The sequence below is a fragment of the Pantherophis guttatus genome, chromosome 1 (assembly GCF_059756535.1).
Source record: "Pantherophis guttatus breed Tessera chromosome 1, ASM5975653v1, whole genome shotgun sequence".
In the NCBI taxonomy this organism is placed as follows: domain Eukaryota; kingdom Metazoa; phylum Chordata; class Lepidosauria; order Squamata; family Colubridae; genus Pantherophis; species Pantherophis guttatus.
In genome coordinates this window covers 318,099,609-318,110,629 of record NC_142063.1, presented here as the reverse complement: position 1 = coordinate 318,110,629, position 11,021 = coordinate 318,099,609, and the positions used below count along the sequence as shown (strand labels likewise).

Below are 11,021 nucleotides of genomic sequence, written 5' to 3'. Positions count from 1 at the left end.
CTTTAGTGAGATTCACAGCCTTTGAGGCTGGTTAATAGCTCAGCAACTCGAGTCCTAACCAAGGACCTAGGAACTGTTAAGGTATCGTCGGAGGATGTAAGCTGTTCCGAGTAAGGTGGTTTTTTGTAGAGTCAAAATGTTCAAGTCCTGCAAATTTAGAATTTCGAAATAGCAGGGTAGCCCTTCGGCTATTGCTCCAAGGGCTCCAATTACAATTGGGACAACACACGATTTCTTTTTCCACAGTTGCTCAACTTCAATTTGCAAGTCCCAGTACTTTGTGATTTTTTCTTGCTGCTTATCTTCAATCCTTGCATCACCAGGTATTGCAATGTCAATGAACCATACTTTTTTCTTTTCAACTATTGTTATGTCAGGTGTGTTGTGGACCAAGTGCCTGTCAGTCTGAATCCTAAAGTCCCACAAGATCTTGAGTTTCTCATTCTCTAAAACTTTCTCAACCTGATGTTCCCAGTGGTTTTTGCTGTACTCAAATCCAAACTTCTGGCACAATTTCCAGTAAATTATCTTAGCAACACAGTCATGGCATTGTAAGTAGTCAGTTTGTGAAATTTTGCTGCACCCACTGATCAGGTGGTCGACTGTCTCATCTTTCTCATTGCAGAGGCGGCATTTGCTGTTGGTGGTAACATGTTGAATTTTTGCCTTCATGCAGTTTGTGGCTAGGGCTTGTTCTTGTGAGCCAGGCTAAGATCGATATTGGGATAAAACTCAAATATTAGAAATCCAAATCTTTGGTCAAGGCAGAAGTGCCTCTTCCATGCCAAGGTGCTGAATTAACAAACGGTATTTGACGTAGGTACAGCATTGTAAAGGGGCAAACTGACCCTAAACAGATATATCCTGTTGTTTAATGTTTATTACATCCCAAATGTCATGTAGATTCTAGAGAAGAAATATTGCTTCCCTTACTGTCCTCTTTACTGCTCTTGAGGCGCCTTTGAGCCCCTTATCTCCTCTTTTATTATGTCTTGAGCTCCAGAGCTGAGAACCTGAGCCTGTGGGAACCAAGCTGTTATGTCTTTCCTAGAGATAGATTAAAGGGTAACTTCTACGTGTGAAATGTTGCACTCTTCGTAATAACTTTGTCTTTATACTGTATAAATATCTGGTTGAAATCAGCCATCACCGTTCAGACTTTTCGCTGTCTTAGGACTGTTTGAACCTTGTGCAAATAAACTCTTTCCTGCACTGAAGAGCTTGTTCTAGTCTGTCATTTTTCCTGTAACAGCTGGCGACCGCGGCAGGACTAGGTGCAAGGCGATATTTCGCTGAGGGCCGTTTCGACCCCTCAGGACCATCAGGAGGTCGCTCCTGAACATTCTCCAGGCGCCACGGAGATACATCTCCGGGAGACAGCCGCGATAACCCGGTGGGCCCGACAGTGCTCTGATCGAGTCCAAGAACCCTGCGGTGCAGGAAAGGTGGTCTGAACAAATTCCTGGCCAGGAATCTACGGAGTGGGAGCATTTTTAAGTGAGTATATTGTAAAGGAGTATTGTACCTGCCTCCTTTGAAGGCAGAAGAAGGGATTTGATCACTCCCTTGGACTCGGGGTAGGCTACCCTAACGAAGTCCGTGTCAGGTTGTGTGGGTGGTTAAGTTGTCGCATTTCTCATTAGTGGCCGTGAGTTTCCAGGGCTACGAGTTGACGGCAGTGCGATAAGATGGGAGGGGCTCAGAGCGTGCCAAATACTCCTTTGGCATGCATGTTAAAAGGTTTTGACAAGTATTTCAGCAACCCTTCCTATCCGAAAGGATCAAAGGAGCGATTAAAATTCTTATGCAAGCATGTGTGGCCATTATTGGGGACAGGGTGGCCCCCGCAGGGATCATTAAGGGAGGAAACGGTGGACAAGTTGTGGGGGGTGATTGTAGTAAATCAGGATAAATATCTTGATCAATTTCAATACATTGATCAATGGGCGAGAGCCCTAACAGAAAAAGCTGAGGATTTGCTGCAGTGTCAGGCTGAAATGGTCAGGCTGTGTGTATCCAGATCTGGTGGAAAGATTAAAGGGGGGAGAGAAGGGGGGAGAAGTGAGCAAGAAAAAACCCAGGCAAAAAGAGGAGAGGAATATTCAAGAAGGAGAAAAGTATTGACAGAAGATGAGGAGGAGTTAGTTAGACCCCCACCGTATGCTCCATTGTGGCAGCAGCAGCCCCCAGCGCAGCAGCCCCCAGTGCAGCCCCCAGACCAACAGCAGCAGTTGCCGGGAGCTGTAGGAGGAGAGGGAGGTGGAAATCAGAGACGCATGAGCGATCCTGGGGCTAGACCGAAAATCAGGAAAATTCCCTCACTGGAAGAAGGTAGTCGGAGTGAAGGAGAAGATCGGGATGATAAGGGGTTGAAGGAAGCAACAGGAGGAGAGCAGGTGGGGGTGCAAACTCGCGCGGTAACAGCGAAGCTGAAGGCTAGCAAGCAAGAAGTTACAGCGCCTTTGTGCCAGGTGGATCAGATAATAGTAAACCAGCAGGGGCAGGTGGAACATCAGCCCCTTTTTCAATACGTGCCGTTTACTACTACTGATCTTTTAAATTGGAAGCAACATTATGGGCCGCTGACTACTAAGCCCACTGAGATGGCGGACCTGTTTCAAACTATTATGCTAACACATAATCCAACGTGGCAGGATGTACAACAGTTGTTACGCACTCTGTTAACTCCGGAAGAACAAGAAAAGTGGAAAGCGGCAGTTAGGCAGTGTGTGAAAGAGATGTTGCCAAATGATGTGGATGTGCAGCCGGAGGTGTTGGTCCGGGCGCCCGAAATAGATCCGGGCTGGGACCCTAAGGAGGAACAGGACCGGACACGTTTGAGGGAATATCAGAATTTGGTGGTACAAAGTCTTAGAAGAGCAGGGAAGCCCCCAGTAAATATGTCCAAGCCATCTCTAGTGATGCAGGGTGTGGATGAAAGCCCGGAGAGTTTCCTGCAAAGATTGATTGAAGCGTATGAGTTATATACACAGGTGGATCCAAGGCAGGGGGATAATGTGCGGATGTTGAATGAAAGGTTTATAGCTCAAAGTTATGAGGATATACGGCGAAAATTGCAGCGGGTAGAAGGAGCACTAGGGCAGAACACGACGGAATTGTTGGAATTGGCACGGAAGGTGTATGTCAATAGGGATAAGGTGGAAAAGAAGGAGAGAGATGCCAGAATGCAAAAGAAGGCTGAGTTATTGGCAGTAGCACTACAGGGAGGAATGAGTTTCGACCCCAACCCGGGGACACCCCTGGGTCCTAACCAATGCGCCTATTGTAAAGGAGAAGGCCATTGGCAAAGAGAATGCCCCAGACGGATGATGAGAGGTAGAGGGATGATGAGAAGACCTGAATTTGGAGCAGGAATGAGGGGGCAGTTTGCAGGGAGAAGGGGAGAACGAGGAATGAGAGGGGGCTTGAATAGAGGATTTGGACAAAGAGGCTTGGGACGAGGCTTTGGTAGAGGAGCTAGAGGGGGCGCCGGACCAAGAGAAGCAGAAAGTATTGGATTGGCAGATATGGTGTGGTCAGATTAACGGGGACCAGGCTTGGAAGAACTCCCGCCTGAGCTGTTGGTTACAATGAGGATAGGGGGCCAGCAGACAACGTTTTTAGTGGATACAGGAGCAGGTAGATCAGTTGTAAATAAGCAAATTGCAGCCCCTGGATCACGTAAAATCCAGGTTCAGGGGGTATCAGGACAGATTATGGGACGGCAGGTCCTAAAGCCTGTGATGTGTGATTTTAAAGGAGCTGAAATCCAACATGAATTTTTGTATATCCCTGAGTGCCCTATTCCATTGCTAGGCAGGGATCTGCTGAGCAAATTAGGGGCAACAATTTCTTTTGATGAAGGCAGTCAGAAAATGACCATAAGACATTCTCCGGAGGAAATTTGGAGGTTGATGATAGGGAGACAGGTCGGTGAGAAGGAAAAGGAGGAAAAGTGGAGGATGTTTGATGTGCCGGGTTTGTGGGCAGAGGACAATCCACCAGGTTTTGCAGCACACCACCCTCCAGTGGTGGTCGAGCTAAAACTGGGAGCAATGCCAGTCAGAATAAGGCAACGTCCCGTCTCATGGGAAGCGATCTATGCCATCTATGAGAGTATACAGAAATATTTGGAAGCGGGTGTTCTGGTGCCTACTCAATCCCCATGGAATACCCCAATTATCCCGATTAAAAAGGCAGATGGGTCTTTTCGCCCGGCCCAAGATTTGAGATTTGTGAATAGCCGAACAGTTACCTTACACCCAGCTGTGTCCAATCCATACACTTTGTTAAATTTAATCCCACCCCAGGCGGGGTGGTTTTCCGTAGTTGATTTGAAGGATGCCTTCTTTACAATTCCTATTCATCCATCAAGCCAGCCGCTGTTCGCCTTTGAGAGAAGAAATACTGCTTCCCTTACTGTCCTCTTTACTGCTCTTGAGGCGCCTTTGAGCCCCTTATCTCCTCTTTTATTATGTCTTGAGCTCCGGAGCTGAGAACCTGAGCCTGTGGGAACCAAGCTGTTATGTCTTTCCTAGAGATAGATTAAAGGGTAACTTCTACGTGTGAAATGTTGCACTCTTCGTAATAACTTTGTCTTTATACTGTATAAATATCTGGTTGAAATCAGCCATCACCGTTCAGACTTTTCGCTGTTTTAGGACTGTTTGAACCTTGTGCAAATAAACTCTTTCCTGCACTGAAGAGCTTGTTCTAGTCTGTCATTTTTCCTGTAACAGCTGAGCTGCCAAAATAAAGCTTTCTGTTTCTTTTTTCAGTACTCCTGATCTTAACCAGTTCCAAGTTAGTTTCTGGTCAGCTTTGCCTTCAATACTTTTCAAGTATTGGCCATGCAGAGCTTTGTGTTTCCAATTTTCAGCTCGCTGCTCAATTACTTCTTTCTTATATTCTGCTTTTGTTTTAGTTGTCTTTAAAAGGCCTCCTTTATTTACTTCCTTAATCATTGGTTCTTCACTTGATTTTCTTCTTCCACAGTCTGCTTTACTTGTAGGAGTCCTCGACCACCCTCTGCTCTTGGTAAATATAATTGGTCAACATCACTTTTAGGGTGCAAGGCATGATTCATTGTCATAAGCTTACTTGTTTTTCTGTCCAAATTGTCTAACTCCATCTGGATCCAGTCAATTATTCCTGCAGAGTATCTAATCACAGGTATAGCCTAGGTATTTATGGCTTTTATGATGTTTCCTCCACTCAATTTGGACATTAATATCTTACGAATTCACCGAATGTACTTGGCTGAAGTTAATTCCTTGACTTTATTATGCATTAAGTCAGAGGCTTCTAAAATCCCCAAGTACTTGTAGCCTTCTTCTGATTTTACTGCCTTTATCATTTCTTCATTCTCTAGTTCTATTCCATCCTCTTCTATGATTTTGCCTGCTTTGGTTGTTATTGTTGCACATTTGTCAATTCCAAACTGCATACCAATGTCTTGGCTGAATTCTTTTGTGTTTTCAATTAATAAATTCAGTTCAGCTTTTGTTTTACCAAACAGCTTCAAATCATCCATGTACATCAAGTGTGAGATTTTCAGTCCTTTCTTAGCAAGTTCATATCCACAGTTCATTTTCTTCAAAATGATTGTCAGTGGTAGCATTGAGAGTATAAAAAGTAGGGGTGAAAGGGAATCGCCCTGGAAAATGCCTCGTTTAATTTCAACTTGACCCAGTTCTTCTTCATTAGCCATAAGTTTTGTTTTCCAGAGGTTCATTGAAGATTCCATGAATTTTTGTATGTTGCTGCTGATGCCTAAGATTTCCAGGCATTTCTTGATCCAGCTATCAGGAACTGAATCAAACGCTTTCTTATACTCTATCCAAGCCATGAACAGGTTGATTCGTCTTTTCTTTGAGTTCTTTAGGATTAGCTTGTCAATCAGCAATTGATCCTTTGTTCCTCTTGAGCTTTTGCAGCATCCTTTCTGTTCTACAGGAAGCAAATTATTTCTTTCCAGGTATCCATAGATTTGGTTTGCAATGATACCAGTAAGAAGCTTGTATGTTGTTGGCAAACAGGTGATTGGCCTATAGTTTCCAGGGTCCTTTCCTTTTTCTTTATCTTTTTGGATCAAAAATGTCCTTCCAGTTGTCATCCATTCATCATTTTCAGGTGTTTTTAGGATCTGGTTCATCTGGGTTGCCAATCTTTTGTGCAGACTTGTAAGTGCCTTTAACCAGAAGCCATGCAGCTCATCCGGTCCAGGTGCACTCCAGTTCTTCACTTTTCTTGACTGTCTTTGCACCATTGCTTTTGTTATTTTCACATCTTCCATTTTATGCACTTTAATAGAGTCCTCAACCTGTTTGATCCATTTTGCATTTCTGTTGTGCTTCTTGTTGTTTTCCCACAAATTCTTCCAGAATTTCAGAGCTTTCTCTTTATCAGGCTTTTCATTTGTTGTTACTCCGTCTCCATTTTCTAAACTCTTATAAAACTGGTGCTGATTTGCTCTGAACTGTGAGCTTTCCTTGAACTGAGATACTCGGTTTTCATACCTTTTAACCTTTTCAGTGATGGCAACAATCCTCTGCTTCAGCTCTTCAATTACTACCACAATCTCCTTATTTCTCAGATCGTATCTTGCTTCCAGGCTGCTTTTGACCTGCTTGTTCTTTAGCTGACCTTGCCTTAGGTTCTTCAAGTTGCTCAAATCTCCACGTACTTTTTTGATCTTCAATTCTAACCGAATTTTCCACTTAGGCTTCCCCTTCTTGCCTCTTTGGTTCTTTTGTATTTTCAACCCCAGTTCTTTGGTGGTTATGATGGCTGCTGCATACATCAGTTGGTTTGTTTCGGCTAATGTAGTGGTTCGAATAGTTTGCACAGCCTCATTGACCTTTTTTAGTACATTTCTCAATTCTTTCCGGTTCACTTGGTTGAGCTTTGGCAAACGTGTTCTTTCAGCATCTTCCATTTGGTGCTTTATTTTTCCAGCTAATTGAGCACTATTTGTTGATGTTTGTTCTTTAGTGCTTCCTTGTTCTTTATCTTCATCCATTTCAGTATCCTCTTCTTCCCTTTCTTCCTCAATTTGCTTTTGAGTCTGGAAATCATTCATGGAAGCTTCCATAATACAGGTGTTTTCTTCCCTGGTCCAGATTTTTCGCTTTTTGGGTTTTTCTTCCAGTAGCTTGTCAGCTCCATGCCCTGGTTGCCTAGCAGAGGGAGCTGAGCCCTGTAACTCATTTTGCGTAGAATGCCCAGGAGCCATAGCATCCAACGGAACCCTTGTTAATCCGGGCGACGGTTCAGCCGGCATAAATTTCATTTTTTCTGTATTCACCATGTTTGAATGGGTTGTGGAGCAGATTTTGTCTGGCCCTTCACCTAAGGTCTGTCTGATATGGTTGCACCTGTTCAGCATAGCCCTTAGGATCACTAGAGCACGCAAGCCCCTCCACCACGACAAGGTAGAGCTCCTCGGAGGGGTTATTATTATTATTATTGATTTTCTTATACCTATTGTATTAGGGTTTAGAAGAACCTGAAAAGTGGTGGTATTTTATCTGTTTTTTTCTTTTTTTAAAATTATTTTTTCTTTTCCCTTTTCCTTTTTTTAAAAAATTGGATAATTTTTAAATTTCTTCTTTTCCCCTTTTCTTTTTTCTTTTTTTTCTTCCCTTTTTTGGAATAAAATGAGTAGAAAAGTTGCGACAGTGGGAGCAGCTGCAACTACACCTTCTTCGTCACCGTCTGGAGGACAACAATCCATACAGACAATGCTGCAGCAAGATAAAGAAAAAGAGAAAGAGAAAGATTTACCGATACAAACAATGCTACAAACAGTTTTAAGGATGGAACAACAGCTGTTGAAGGCAGATGAGAAAGTCCAGAGGATGGAACAGCAATTACTTAAGACAGATGAAAAAGTGGTCAACATTCAGCAAGCAATGTCAAAATATGAAGAAAGGTTGTTGAAACTGGAGAAAAGGGAGAAGCAAAAAGAGGAAAAAATGAGAGATATAGAGCATAGATTGGGAGAGATTCAGCAAGAAGGGAGCAACGTAATTGGGTTGGAAATGGATAAAGTGGAATTTTACCTTAGATTTCAAAATGTGGAATAAGAAAAGGGAGAAAATTTGCCAGATGTTATGATTGGGCTGCTGGCTGAGGCACTAGAAATTTCTAAATTTCTAGTGCCTCAGAAGGTGATGGTGGCTAATCCATCACCTTTCTAGAAGGTGATGGAAGGGGTAGATGAGATATATCAAGTCTACACTAGATATGCAATGCATAATAAATTGCCATGAGAAGTACATATAAGATTTAGTAAGAAATCGCTTAAAGCACAAATTTTACAGGTGGCCAGAGAAAAAACCCTGAAGCATAAGGAGAAAGAAGTGATGGTTCTGAGACAAATACCAAGAAAGGTGAGAGACTTGAGAAGAGAATACCAGTTCTTGACCAAAATCTTAATCCAAAAAGGAATTAATTATAGATGGCTGATACCAGAAGGTTAATCTTAACGTGGCAACTTCAAAGATACAGATTTGATACAATTGATAAAGCGAGAGCCTTTTATGAAGACTTTTTTAAAGGAAAAGAAGCGGAAATGGAAATGGAATTTTCAACTACAATAGTGCCATTAAAATTTACAGAAGAAGAATTGGCTATGATTGAATCAACAATTGCTAAGCACATTGTAAGCCGCCCTGAGTCTTTGGAGAAGGGCGGCATATAAATCAAATTAAAAAATAAAATAAAAACAAAACAAAACCAGAAGGCGCTGTTGGTGGAGTGGTAGAACACAAGGAACAATGTGAAGTAAGATCAACTAGAGCAACAAAACCTACATATAAGGTACGAACATGGAAGAAACAAAACTAATTTCAATAAACATAAATGGACTTAACTCAGTAGTTAAAAGGAGTAAAGTGTTTCATAAATTAGAGAAATTAAAATTTGATATAATATGCCTGCAAGAAGTTCATATTAAAAAGCAATACGAACAACTATTGATACGACCCAAACTGGGTAGAACTTTTTTATCATTGTCATAAAGTAAAAAGAGAGGAGTAGTTTTATATATTAGAAATTCAATACCCACGAAACAAATATATGCAGACTCAGAGGGCAGAATCTTGATGGTGGAAATAATGGACAATAATATGAAAATTTTGTTGGTTGCAATATACGCTCCAAATAATAATCAAAGTGATTCTTATAGAAAGTTGCACATGAAAATAATTGAAATTGAATATGACAATATATGCATGATGGGCGATTTTAATGGAGTGGTAGATGAAAAGCTAGATTATAACACACTTAAACCAGTAAGACATACCAGAAAGACATTACCGCAAACCTTCTTTAAGATGATAGAGGAAGTTAATTTGAAAGACGTATGGAGAGTCAGAAATGGGAAAAATAGACAATATACTTTCTATTCTGATAGACACTCATCCTAGTCTAGATTAGATATGATTTGGACAACAATGGACTTGACTTTGAAGACAGACAATGTGAAAATAGAAATAACTGCTACCTGGAAAGGCCGGAAAAGAAAATCTAGATGGACTTTAAATAACACAATATTAAAAGAGAAAGAGTTCGTACAGAAAATGGAGAGAGAATTGACTTTCCTTTTTAAAGAAAACAAGAAAGAAGACACATCGGCTCAAAATTTATGGGATACAATGAAGGCCTATGCTAGAAGTCTAATAATGGACTATACAAGAAAAAGAAATTTGAAGAAAAGACAAACTGCCAAAATGCTAATTGATGAACATAAGAGATTTGAAAAGGAACGCCAGAAAGATCCATGTAAGAAAGATGTAAAGATAAAAATGGACATATTAAAGCATAAAATGGACTTATTGGAGAAGGAAGAACTAGCCCAAAAAATAAGAAGTGCTAAACAGAACTATTTTGAAAATGCGAATTAACCAAGAAGGTGGTTAGCATATAAATTGAAAAAAGAAAGAGAATCAAGGAAAATAACACAATTAATTGACGACCATGGGCAAAGGAAATTTGGAAATAAAGAAATGGGAAAAATAATACAAGAATATTATTGACAACTTTATAAGAGAGAGATGATAGAAGATGAAAATGTGATAACATATCTGCATGATGCCAAATTACCTCGGCTTTCTAAAGATGTGGAGGAGATGTTGGAGGGGTCTATTACCATGATGGAATTAACAGAAGCAATTAAGAAACAAAAGAATGGAAAGGCACCAGGGCCAGATGGCCTATCTGTCGAATATTATAGGACACTACAAGATCATTTAAGTCTCCCACTACTGGATGTTATGAACGAAGTGATGACAAAGAAGAAAATACCCAAATCATGGACTGAGGCATATCACATTGATCCATAAAGAAGATACAGACCCACAACAAATTAAAAATTATAGGCCTATATCTCTGCTAAATTCAGACTATAAAATTTTTGCATCATTATTGGCAGAAAGGCTCAAGAGATATTTGAATAACTTTATACATACAGATCAAAATGGTTTTGTTCCAAAAAGACAAATTAGAGACAATATAAGAATAATTCTGGACACTTTAGAATACTATGAACACAACATGAAAAGCAGATGACGTTGATATTTCTAGGTGCTCAAAAAACTTTTGATAATGTGAATTGGTGATTTATGATACTTCAAATGGAATAGATGGGCTTTGGTAGGAAATTTATCCAGGCAATTGAAACTATATATTGTAAACAGACTGCAAAAGTAATAATAAATGGAGAATTGACTGATCCGATTGAGATAGAAGAATGCCCGTTGTCGCCATTGTTGTTCATTCTGACACTGGAAGTCCTAAATAGAAATATTAGAGAAGAAAAAGAGATAAAAGGCATGAAAATTTGGAAAGAAGAATATAAATTGCAAGCCTTTGCAGATGACCTGGTCTTTATTATTGAAGAACCATTAACAACAATAAATAAATTGATAGAATCTATTGGTGAGTTTGGGACAGTAGCTGGCTTGAAAATTAATAAAGATAAAATGAAGATTATGACCAAAAATAGGTTGAAAAGGCAA

The 11,021-nt window shown here is 40.6% G+C and overlaps 1 long non-coding RNA gene across 1 annotated transcript; it reads left to right on the top strand.

The window, feature by feature from the left end:
* The first annotated feature begins 1,249 nt into the window (after positions 1-1,249).
* On the top strand, positions 1,250-9,709 carry LOC148116954 (uncharacterized). Its single transcript, XR_015733984.1, has 2 exons — positions 1,250-1,497; positions 7,667-9,709. It is a non-coding gene; the product is annotated as an uncharacterized LOC148116954 (long non-coding RNA).
* Positions 9,710-11,021: the final 1,312 nt, after the last annotated feature.